Genomic DNA, 14,210 nt, shown 5'->3' with positions numbered 1-14,210 from the left:
AATAAATATATAAAATCATAAATAAACAAATAAACAAATAATAATAATAATAATAATAATAATACTAAAACAATTTTTCTCCACTCCTCTCCACTAACCTCTTTATCCCTTCCCACAATTATCTCTCCTCAACCCATCCTTACCCTATAAAGTAAGAGTTAATGCAAAAAGAAACTAAAAAACAATAATGGTCAAATTTACTTAGAAAAAAAAAATGAGAATGACCTTTACCCGGCTGAGATTCAAAGGAGATTTAAGTGAATATAGATCTAATTATATATTAAATCTTCATTTTCTTTTGTCCTATTTTTTTTTTAAATCACAGCCAATTATAGTTAGATGGTCGTTGAATTATTACAATTGTTTAGTTTTGAGTTAGAAACTAAATGTCAATCATTTATACTAATTCCAGTAAATCACGTCGGATTAGTAATATTAGATTAAATTTATATTATTAGCCAAATAAATAGATTAAAAATAGAATGACCAAGAAAATTTGTGAACAGGAAACACTCAGATAAGAAAAGATTTGGAAACAGAGAGATGGACTAGAAATTTGGAATACATGATAACTAGAAATTTTGAATAGAAGAGAGTTAAAAGACGACAGATAAAAAAAGATTAAGAAATTAAAAACCACAAACTAAATATAGAGAGAAAGGTAAATACAGAGGGTAAGGAGGGTAAATAGTGAGAGTAATAAAGCCGAGAATAACTTGAAATAGTTGTATTACTTTTTTTTTTTTTTTTTTATTCTATATATATATATATATATCTCAGTAACTATGGAAAATAAGATTTTATAATAAAAATATAATTATAGATATATAACATTTCAAGACTTTTAACAATGGACCAATGTAAATTAGAGAAATAATTTTGTAGAGTTCAAACTTGAAACTGATGTCTTGGGCTCACATAGGTTTACTCGGATTTCAAAGGACGGAATCGAACTTTCATTAAAAATATATTCGTGACAACGACTTAAGCTAGTCAGGTAAGTGACCTTACTATTGGCATGGTTATATTTGATGTTGGCACGTGCGTGTGGTTCTGCATGTGTCATATATACTGATATGTGTGAATTATTTGTGAATCGGTATGTTTATATTATGTTTATGTTATGTTATAATATGTGGATTGTATGATAATAATTATGGTATGATGTGTTTAAGGATATGTTTGAGAAAGGATACGAGAAGGATGCACAAAACGAAATGTAACGATAGAAGTAAGATACGTTCATGAAATAGGTTAGGTTACACACCGGAGCGCTATGGGTAGGGGAGATTGATGAAAGAATATGGTTAGGATAGGTAATAGCCCAAATAAATAAATAAATAAATAAAAATAATTATAAAAAAATTGTTAAATAACCATAATGATAATAAATAAATAAATAAACATAAAAAATAACATTTTCCAATTTCTCTGCACTAACCTCTCATCCCTTCCCACAATTATTTCTCCTCAACTCATCCTTACGCCAAAGTAACAGTTACTGCACAAACAACAAACAGAAAAACAACCATTTTTAAGATGTGAGAAGAAATAGATTTAGAGATTTTGGTTGGTCATTATGTTAAATAATAATAATAAATAAATAAATAAACAAAAAAAACCTCTCATCCCTTCCAACAATTATGCAAAAAAGAAACACAAAAACAACAATTGTCAGATTTGAGAAGAATTAAAATGGCTTTCAACAGATTTAGAGACTTTGGTAGGTTATTACGGTAAAATCTTATTTCAGATTTCCTTTTCTTTTATAGTTATGGTTATAAGAAAATAATTTAGGATCAAATCTTCTTTCATAATTTACCTGATCTCCCATATTCAATTCATTAGATTTTTGTTAATATTTTAAGTTGAAATAAGGTTAGATTCAATAAAATTTTAGTTGGCATATTTATAAACGGGAAGATCCCAGCCAAACAGACTTAAAATTGCCAGTAATATCTATAATTAGAAAGAGGGAGGGAGCTTGAGTAAAGATTTGTTTAACAGAATTTAATAATAAAGAAATTTCAGAGGGCAAGGAACTCATTGAATTTTGTCTCACATAAAATATGTGAATTTTAAGATGACAATGTAAATTATAGAAATAATTTTATAGACTTCAAACTTGAAACTCATGCCATGGGCTCACATAAGTTGACTTGGATTTCAAACAATAGAATCGAACTTTCATTAAGGATATATTCGTGACAACGACTTAAGCTAACCAGGTAAGTGCCCTTACTATCGGCATGGTTATATTTGATGTTGATACGTGCCCCGTGGTTCTGCACGTGTCATATATACTGATATGTATGAATTATCTGTGAATCGGTATGCTTATATTATGTTTATGTTATGATATAATATGTGAACTGTATGATGATAATTATGGTACGATGTGTTCAAGGATATGTTTGAGATAGGATGCGAGAAGGATGCACAAAACGAAATCTAACGATAGGAGTAAGATACGTTCATGAAACGTTAGGGTTAGGTTACATACTGGAGTGCTATGGATAGAGGAGATTGATGAAAGAATATGGTTAGGATATGGGTAGAAAGGGATAGATTTGTGATGTATTGATAGAATAATAGCATTAGGATACGTTCCTGTGATGATATGACTAAGGTACTTTCACATATCAATATGACTGTGATAGGTATAAGAACGTTAAGGCTATGATAAGTTAGGGAACAATATGACCACGAAGTGTTTACGATATGACATGTTTATGATACGATATATTGTGATGTGATATGTTATTTTTAGATGTTTTGTGTGATCGTTGAGGTAATTATTGTATGAATTGCACGTTATGAAACGACATGTTAAAAGCATGGAGCGTTATGTTATGTTTTCTAAATTGTATATATACAGCATGTTATGAATGACATGATATCACGATAAATGAAATGAAATGTAACCCCGTTAGGATTATGTTTGATAAGTAGACTGAAAAATGAGAAATGACATGTTAAACATGAAAGATGATAGCAGGGTTATATTCATTAATGATAAAAGGAGAAATATTGGGGACCTCATGCATTATGTGTATTCAAGCATTGGGGGATACCCCTATTCTATCATGAGGGTACGGACGCATACATCCAATGGCAGGACAACGATCATTATGTTTTGCATAGCGCTGTCGTGACGGTTACTAATTCTAACGGGTGTCCGGCCTAGGGAGCATCCCAGTGTATGCTCGCCCAACAAGTAAGGTGGCCCAGCGGTGTGCGAACTGACTGGTGAACCCATACCCGCACGGATGAGTTGTGTGTAGAGTATATGGTACACGTCCAAATTACCCGTTAGAACAGCACCGTAGGAAGACAGATTGAAAGATAGGTCCCATCATCTCATTTGCGTGTGATGGTTGCATTTAACCTCAATAGTGGGGTCACTTACTGAGTATTTCTTTAAATACTCAAGCCATGTGCTACTACATTTTTCAGGTTAAGGCAAGACATTCTTGTACGGCTGACGACGACATTGCAACTCGAGACCATGGTACATGCATAGGATAGTGGTATTTATTTTCTTAGACTTAGTCTAGAATAGGATGTTTTTAACTTAAACGCTTATTTATTTTACTTCGAGTCTTTTGTTGTGTCATTTTAAAGATGTTTTCGAAACACGCAAGTCCATGGCCGTGTTTTAAGATAAAGGATATGTTTGATGAAATTTAAATGAAGTCTTCCACATCCAATTTTTAGGATATGTATACAGTAGCGACCTTAAATTAAGTATAAAATTTTAGGTCGTTACATGGGACCTCATGCATTATTGTGTGCTCATGCATTGGGGGATACCCCTTACCCTTCACGATATTATGGACGCGTACTTTACAAGGCAAGAAAACGATCATTATGGTTATCATAATGTTGCGATAACCAAGCAGGAAAACGATCATTATGTTTATCATAATGTTGTGATGGTCAGGCAGGAAAACGATCATTATGTTTAACCTAATGCTACAATGACAGTTACTAGTTCTAACGGGTGTCCGACCTAAGAAACTCCCAGAGTATGCTCACCCGACAAGGAAAGTGGCCCAGCGGTGTGCGAACTAACTAGTGAGTCCATACTCGCACGTATGGGCTGTGTGTAGAGTATATGGTACACATTCAAGTTACCCGTAAGGATAGTACCATAGGAAAATAGATTGAAAGGATAGGTCCCGTCATTCAATACGCATGTTATTGCATTTAACCTCAATACTGGGGTCACTTACTGAGTATTTCTTTAAATACTCAAGCCACGTGTTACTTCTATTTCAGGTTAAGCCAAGGAATTCCTGTACGGCTGACGACAGCATCGGAACTCGAGACCATGACACATGCATAGGGTAGTAGTATTTCTTTTCTTAGACTTAAACTAGAATAAGATGTTTTTTATTTAAACGTTTATTTATTTTATTTATTCATTTGTTGTGTCGTTATTAAAGGTGTTTTCAAAACACGTAAATTCATGGCTGGTTTTAAGATGAAGATGACGTTTAATGAAAGTTCAAAAGAAATATTTTCTTATTCAATGTTCATGATATGTACACTGTAGCGATTTTAAATTAAGTAGAAAATTTTGGGTTGTTACACACACATATATATATATAAATAAAAGTAGTACTAAACAAAAAATGGTTGGAAAATCATGGAGGGAATCAATTGTCTAAAATTATCTTTTTAATTTGACACTTGTGTAAAATAATGTTACATGAATTAACCGAGACCACATTGGAACGAAAGCAATATTGAAAATAGAGTGTAACCACCCTAATTCATTTAAATAGGAGTCTTAAAGCGAAAATAATAATAATAATAATAATAAATAAATAAATAAATAAATAAATAAAAATAAAGGGAATACTTCAAGTAAATTAAAATAAAAGAAAGGAAAATATTAAAAGAATAACTACTTATAACCTAAAATCTACTGAAATGCAAGGTCCATGGTCTTATGGGACTTATAATTTAAAATCATATCTACCAAGGTTTGAGACCGCACAAAGGAAGTTGCGCTAGCAAAATGTTCATCCTCTCGGCGCCAAAGCTACAACACCGTTCAGTAGTAATCACTCGTGTGCATCATGGTGTTTCCTAGCTTGTTAGTCCTCTCTTCCATGGCATTATCTACACTATATGGCTCCATGAATTTTGACGGGTGGTTGTCGGTGTCGTGCTCGTCGTAAGGTAACTCAACAGTTTTTTCTTCTTCTCCCTCGTTTTTTCTCTGTATCATGTTATTTTTCTTTGCATGTAGATTCTATGAGGTGTGGCTTCTTAGCATCGAGAAAAATGTGTAGGTTGACGGTGCGAGAATTTCGATGAGTCCCCAGAATTCTCGCCCCCTTTTTTCTAGCGACTTTTTTTTTTTTTTTTTTTTTTTCACTCCCCATGATTTGGATGCATCAAAATTACTAGGAATGACTCAATAGACAATGAAATGCACAAAAGTAGAAGAAGACAAGGTACAAAAAAGTTTTAAGTATAAAATTTCTCGCGAGTTTAAAATCATTCAAGTAGGGAAAGGACTACGAAGTACATAATGGGTAAAAGGGATCGGGGTACATTATATGATAAATATCAACTATACAAAAGTAAACTAGACAGACGCCCTAGGTCGACATTCCCTTTATGACTTTCAAGCTCCCGAGCACCCCCATCGCGGTGAACTGTAAATTCATGGACCTGGAAAAAAAAGTGTTGAAAGGAGTGAGTATAAACATACCCAGTAAGCAATCTACTTGTAGACTCTTAATCGCATTTAAGTCTTAGAACAACCAATTATACTCTAGATCCTAGAGTCTCAGTAATCTCAGTACACAGTCCGAGGTAGAAGAACTTAACCTTTGAAGTGCGGTATTCAGCAAGTCCAACAAATATATAATTAAATTCCAAGTGCAAAGTACCATCCGATCTAGCCACCTAGAAGTAATTTGCTCTAGCATGCATGCAAAACCAAGCGCACCCTACAAGTTTGTTGTGTGCCTTCTTGAACTTGATTTGTAGTTGTAAAGGAGTCCGAAAATTACGAATTCTCTCTACAGGCACCTAGTTCACAGTAAAATTGGATTAACACTGGAATCAGGACGATAAATGGGCAAATAGAGAAAAACATATGAAAATAGGAGGCCCACGCCCCTCCACACGCTGGAAGACTCCCCTACGTGCCCCCCACGCGCAGTGCACAAATGCGGGCAGCGCGCTGGTGAGGCGTGCTTCAAGCCCCAACGGACGTAGACTTACCCTTCGAATTTTCAGGACGGGACATGTGGCATGTAGGGACTGGTGATAGGACTCGGGTTGGACAGTAGTTCATCAGGTCGCTTCACAGAGCGCGGGTCAGTTTTCGGTTTGGGTATTCAGGTCAGAAGTTGGACGCGTGTCAGTGCACGGCTTCGGACGCCTCTCCACAGATTGCTCGAAGAATGTCCCTCTTTTATTCGAATGTGTCACCCTCCTTTCCGGCCGCCGCGTGTCCGTTGCCGATTGCCTGAGTTCATCCAATTTTCAGATTCTTGTCAAATTCCATATCAACCTATTTATTTTGAATTTTTCTATCTTCCAGTTTGTAACTCGAATTAACTCGATTCCTTCACAAGAATTTAAGGTCTCAAGTCTACCTATCCAGATATATTTTTCTTGCATTTTTTTTATACTCACAGAACTTAATAAATGAGATCGAATATCATGTAAAACTAAGTTCCTTATCAAAGTTGGACAATTCTCGATTTCGCTTTCCAACATAATTTTTTGTCACGAATCTAAAGACATGCCAGAATCCTCACCTAAGGTATTGTAACTTGATTATTAAGACCTAAATCATCTAAAAATCATGAATCTAGGACAAAATCCCAAAATAAAAGAGGTTGCGGACTTGCCTCGCTTTCTTTCTTGTTTCTTGCCGGAAACGAACAATCTAAACGCTTAGACTGCTCCTCTTGATCCTCTGAGTAGATCTGGAGGGAGACCTGAGATCGAAAGTATATCGGTGTCTAGGTTTGGGCGTTCTTTCCTTCTTCGTATCTTCTCCTTCTCTCTTCCTCTCTGTAACAACTAGGAAAAATAAAATAAAAGAGTAGTAATAATAATAATAATAACAAAATAAATAAATAACTAATAAATAAATTTAAAAAAAAATATTTGGTAACTGATCCCTCCTCCTTCCTTCAATCTCCCACCACTCCTTCTCTAAAAATAAATCTGTCAACAAATCAGGAATTCCTTTTCTGTAAAAACAACTGTAGATTTACCCATATCAAAATTTCTTCCTTCCTACAAAAACAAATAGAAAAGAAGACGAAAGGTTTAAGCAGATTTAGTTCGGTCAAGGAGATATGTCATTTGAAGAGGTCTTGTATGTTAAATCTTCCTTTTATTTTATTAAGTAATATTAATTTGGTTACAATTATTTGTTTTGAATTAAAGATTAAATGAAAAGAATTTTGTATGAGTTTTAGGAAATCACAACAAATTATATTTTAGATCTGGTGAATTGTTGCAATGATTGAGGTGAATTGTTGCAATAATAGAAAAAGAATATAACCAAATGAATCTATTAAATTAAAAGCTAAGAATATAATTGTTAACTAAATTAGGAAGACAAAATAAATAAATAAATAAAAAAAAAAAACTAAATAGAGATGGAAATCCAGAATAGTGTTAACGGAAAAGAAAGAATTAAAAAAAAAAGAAATAAAAAAAGAAATAAAAATAAATAGGGAAGATTTGGAAGTAAGAATAGATTAACAAAATTGGCCAATAATATCTGGTGAAAATAATTACCGAGGAGAGGGAAGAGTGAGGAAAGATTAGTTGAACAGAATTAAAAAAATAAAACAGGAAATATCATAGGGCAAGTAACTCCGTTAAATTTCATCTAACTAGAAACATCAGAATTTAACAATGCTCAATGTAAATTAGAAAAATAATTTTATAGAGTTCAAACTTGAAAATGATGTCATGGGCTCACATAGGTTGACTTGGATTTCAATGGACTTTCATTAAGGATAACGACGTAACATCAGCCTAAGCTAACCAGGTAAGTGACCTTACTATCAGCATGGTTATATTTGATGTTGACACGTGCAGGGCACGTGTCATATATATTGATATGTGTGAATTGTTTGTGGATCGATATGCTTCCTATATGTTATGTATATGTTATAATATGTGAATTGTATGATAATAATTACGGTACGATGTGTTCAAGGATATGTTTGAGATAGGATACAAGAAGGATGCACAAAATGAAATGTAACGATAGAAGTAAAATACGTTCATGAAATGTTAAGGTTAGGTTACATACCGGAGTGATATGGATAACAGAGATTGAAGGAAGAATAGGGATAGGTTTGTGATAGATTGATAAAACGATAGTGTTAGGATTGATAGAACGATAGCATTAGGTTAAGCTCTTGTGATGAGATGACTAAGGTACGTTCACATAATTATATGTCTGTGATAGGTATAAGAACGTTAAGGCTATGATAAGTTAGAGAATGATATGACTATGAAGTGTTTACGTTATGACTTGTTTATGATATGATACATTATGATGCAATATGTCATGGTATGATGTGTATATGATGAAATGTTATGTTAAAAGCATAGAACGTTATGTCAGGTCTCTTAAATTGTGTGTACACAACATGATATGAATGACATGAAATTACGATAAATGGCATGGAGTATAACCCCGTTAGAATTATGTATGTTTGAGAACTGAAGAATGAGAAACGATATGACATGAATGATGAACGATATCTGAAACGATATGAGAAATGATATGATATGTACATAATGCTAGCGGGGTTGTATTAAAGGATAATGAAAATGGAAAAGTTTTGGGATCTCATGCATTATGTGTGCTCATGCATTTGGGGGGATATCCTTATCCCATCACGAGAGTACGGACGCGTACATCCAATGGCAGAACAACGATCGTTATGCTTTGCATAGCGCTGTCGTGACGGTTACTAGTTCTAGCGGGTGTCCAGCCTAAGGGGCTCCCAGAGTATGCCCACCGGATAAGGAAGGTGGCCCAACGGAGTGCAAACTAGCTGGTGAGCCCATACTCGCACGTATGGGCTGTGTATAGAGTATATGGTACACGTCCAAAATTACCCGTTAGGACAGCTACGTAGGGAAAACGGAATGAAAGATAGGTCTCATCATCTCATTGCATGTGATTGTTGCATTTAACCCCAATAGTGAGGGTCACTTACTGAGTATTTCTTTAAATACTCAAGTCATGTGCTACTACATTTTTTAGGTTAAGGCAAGACATTCCTGTACGGCTGACGACGATATCGCAACTCGAGACCATGGCACATGAATAGGATAGTGGTATTTATTTTCTTAGACTTAGGCTAGAATAGGATGTTTTAAACTTAAACGCTTATTTATTTTATTTTGGGTCTTTTGTTGTGTCGTTTTAAAGATGTTTCGAAACACGTAAGTCCATGGCTGTGTTTTAAGATAAAGGTTATGTTTTATGAAATTTTAATGAAGTCTTCCACATTCAATGTTTATGGTACGTATACATAGCGACCTTAAGTAGAAAATTTGGGGTCGTTACACTTTCTCTCTCTCTCTCTTTTTTCTTTTCCTTTACTCGTAGGTTTGTCTAGACCCCTCAAAGTGGTGTGTGTGGGGGCAAAATAATCTTTTTTTGCGGTACGTTGACTTTGACCCCAATTTTTTATTAAATCACCATTTTTTAAAAAAATCTTTTTCGAAGCTCCTCGATGTGTCTCGAGCATTTTTTTCCTTCTGCACCGATTTGAAAAATCATGCTCTATGACTTCCAATAAAATCTAGAAACTCCTAAAAGTAAAGATAGAGCTAGTTATAAATAAGTGCAAGTTGTACCTGTTGCACGGGAGGTGTTACATTTGGATCATTACTTCTTATTCTCAAGACTCATGGGTTGGGTTGGAGAATGAAGCATTCTTTTACAAGGCATGAAAACCTCTCCTTACCAGGTTTTAAAAACATTGAGGGGATGATCGAAAGGGAAAATCAAAAGCAGAAAATATCTGCTAATAGTGCGCTTGGGCCGTTACAGAAATCCTCCTCTAAAAACTAGTATCGCATAAGCATAATGGATATCCTTACATGTAAGTAAAACTTGGATACTTACAAATCAAGTTTCAATAAGAATCTTGAAACCTTAACTATAGTAATGCTTTTGAAATCATAACTCATAAAAAGACAAAAAGAAAAATGTACTACTTTCCAAACTAAGAGTATCTCTAGATTAGATTGAGTTGAGTTAAGAGAATTTTTAGATTGAACTCGATTGTTCCCGTTGAAAACGAGAACTAAAATATTTATTTATTTTTAATCTTAAAATTTGTAAATCATGTTTATGGGGAGTTGAGAATAAATAATAAAAAAGTAATTATATAATTAAAAAAAATGAAATAAATATATGTCTATAAAATTATATCCTAAGTAAAAATATATATATTTTAAAATTAACAATAAATTCGAATTGCTTCGGTTCAATCCAATCTAATTTTACTGAATCCATGAACCTACTAAATCTATAAAATTTTTCATTATTTGAATCCAAATCAACCTAAATAAGTTCATAATCCACCCAAAACCGTACTCGATGAGTTAGGTTGAACGAATTTTACTAGTCATTGAGTTTTTTCACCATCCCTATCCAAAACTCTTGTATCTCATTTCAATAGTACTTGGGGTGATGTTATATGTCATTACCATTGACTTAAACTCATGTTGGCATCCCTAAAGAACAAAGTTAGGTGAACATAAATTTGGTAGTTTTATGTGGCATTAAAGGACACCAAAACTCCAACTCAACCTCCATAGTTCACAACTTTCTCACACAAACAAGACAATACTTCTCTCGTTATCTTCACCTTTTCAGTCGTATTTTTCTACAAACAATTGCAGCAATGTCCCTCAATGCTTCCACAATGAAGTTAGCAGTTGTATTCCTTGTCTGCTTAGCCATTTTTTCACCATCGACCAAGACCCTCGTGACAGCAAACTTTGATGCTGATTTTAGTATCGTTGGTTGCATTCCCTTTATTGCAGAAGGAGCAATGTGTGTGGTAGAAGCGTGTTAACATCAAATCGATCATATCAATACATATGACACGTGCTGAACTACGGAACACGTGTTAACATCAAATATAACCATGCCAATAGTAAGGTCACTCACTTGGATAGCCTTAGCTGAAGTTTTATCTAATTTCAAGTTAGCTTGCTTTCGTCCCTCGAATTCACCCTATTAAAGATGTTCATCAAATTCCTTCGGTTCTTCCAACCGTTGTGTGACAGACATTTAAGCCTGTGAACTTTCTCCCTTTGATATTTTGATGCTGAATCAAGATCTTGTTTTAATTCCTTATGGACAAGAATTGAGTGAGGTAGAGATTAGTTTCTCAAAACCAATGGAAGAAAAATGTTGATACAAGTCTTAGTTATTCTAGAAAGTCATAGAGTCATAATAAATTTTTTAGAAGATTCTTGATGAGTCTTGAGTTTCGAAGGTCATCTAGATTATAAACCGAATGTATATTACTTTAGGAGCATTATAGTAATTTTACCCTATTAATTATTAATTATTAATCTTTTCATGTGCAAGTAATAACCCAAATGGTCCATAATATAAAAAAGATAATAAACATACGACCAATTGAGTTAAGGTCGGTGAATGACATAATTGCTTCATACATTTAATTTGTCTTTTCATGTGCAAGTAATAACTCAGATTGTCGAATATAAAAAAGATTAAAACAAAAATCCGACCTACCAGATTCGTACCAGTGACCCTAAGGATTTACAACAAGTCTACGGACCAACTACAGTCCTCCGCTCCATCAACTAAGCTAAGGTCGGTTAAAGACATAATTGCTTCATACATTTAATTATTCTTTTCATGTGCAAGTAATAACTCAAATGGTCCATAATATAAAAACAAATGACCTAAGGATTTATTAAGAGTCTATTGACCCAACACAGTTCTCTGCTCTACCAACTAAGCTAAGGTCGGTGAATCGCTTATTTCTTCATACATTTAATTTTTCTTTTCATTTGCAAGTAATAACCTAAAGGGTCCAAAATATATGGATAATGTTTGGTGCCTTATCGTGATAAGGCTATTGATACATCCATTTGTAATTGTTACAAATAATTTGATCCACATCGTTCATGTGTAGACATGTGAGTAGGGGTGTAATGACCCTTATTTCCTACTGAAATAGAGTCACTACCATATGTGAGCATGGGCCCACCACGACACATACGTGGGTAATCTTGTGTACTACTTCTCTGCACACGACACACACATGCGAGCATGCGTCTACAAGGCGGGCTCGCACACCCCTTAGGCTTGCTGGTCGGGCTAGCTCCTCTAAACTGTAGTCGGACACTCGAAGGGAACAACGACCGTCGTGGCACCATGCTAAACATGATGGTCATTTCAATCTCACAATGTACGCATCCGTACTCATCATAAAGGGGAAGTATCCCAATGCACGTGAACATACAATAATGCATGAGGTCCCCATATTTTTCACCCTCCATTATTTCCTCACATATTACTTTTAGTAATATGCATACATAATCTTTCATAAATCATCTCATTCATAACATAACTTTCAAATCATAGCATGGGTTGTGATTCGTAGCCTTTCTTTATGTCCAAACATTTCATAGTGTAACGACCCTAGATTTCTACTAATCTAAACTTGCTGCTGTCATCATAACCTATGGTCTTATGCGAATTAAACATTTAAAGCTTTATCATAAAACACTCTCACTTACATGTTCAAAAGCGTCTTTAAAATAACATAAAGAAATACCGAATAAAACAAATAAAAACATTAAAAGTAAAAACACCCTATACTAACTTAAGTCTAAGAAAATTAAATACCACTATCTTATACACGTGTCATGGTCTTTACTTGTGATGTTGTAGTCAGTCGTACAGAAGTGTCTTGTCTTTGCCTGAAATAGAAGTATCACACGAAGTATTTTAAGACATACTCATAAGTGACCCCACTATTAGAGTCAGGAAATGCAAACACATGCAACTCATGATATTGGACCTATCGTTAAAACCATCATAGGGGTAGCCTCCAGTTCTGACAAAATTTGATGTGTAGTACTTTCCTACACACAACCCGCACAAGCGAATGTGGATCCCCAAGTGGTTTGCACCCCTCTAGACCCATCATAGTCAAGTTGGTTGTTCGTAGCGACGTCTAGAGGTCAGCAGACCCTTGATTATCATGTGAGGCATGATCATCATAATTATCATCATCATTATCATCATTGTGTATGCATCCATACTCATCATCATAAATGGAGAAGTAGCCCGATGTATATGTACAATGCATGAGGTCCCTATGTTTTCATTTTTAAATCATCTTTGAGACACCCTATACACGGTTCACATATTACTCTAAGTAATATGTATGCATTATTTTAATATGGAATAACGTCATATTAAGTCATCTCATCATCATACATCTTACATTGTAATGTTATCATACATACATCATCATGTCGTCATCATCATATCATCACCATAGCATCACCATATAACATCATCGTATAACGTCATATAACATCATATAGTATCATCATATAACATAGTCACATCATATTATATCATAATCTCATCATCATATAATATAGTCACATCATCATATAATATAAAGCATAGAGGACATGTGGAAGGGCCACTGGGCATGTGTCGTCATATGTGACGACCCTAAAGTTTCACATACTCAGAGTCACTACTAATGTCTCATGCTCATCTCTAATTAAGAAATATAACTCTTACATGAACATCATTTATAACTTAATCTTCGAAAAATGCATAAAACAACTTCTTTTCTGGAAAACACAACTACGATCTTACATGTTTAAATATGAAATCCTGAATTTAGAGAAAATAAAAACAAATACAAAATAATTTAAAACAATGAAATGCAAAACAAACTATTCTAACTTAAGACTAGGAATTTAAATATGAGTCTACCCTATGCACGTGCCACAATCTCTGCTCGCGATGCCGCCGCCCTCCGTACAAGTGCGCCTTGCCTTTACCTGAAAAATGATGTGGCATATGACATAAGTATTTCGAAGAATACTCAGTAAGTGTCCTCATTATAGGGGGGCATGCAAATGCAAACACATGCAATCATGATTTAGGGACCTATCTC

This window comes from Cucurbita pepo, chromosome 18 (genome assembly GCF_057944985.1).
Source record: "Cucurbita pepo subsp. pepo isolate OVF chromosome 18, ASM5794498v1, whole genome shotgun sequence".
Lineage (NCBI taxonomy): Eukaryota > Viridiplantae > Streptophyta > Magnoliopsida > Cucurbitales > Cucurbitaceae > Cucurbita > Cucurbita pepo.
The sequence above is the reverse complement of the archived record's forward strand: the minus strand, read 5'-3'. Positions refer to the sequence as shown.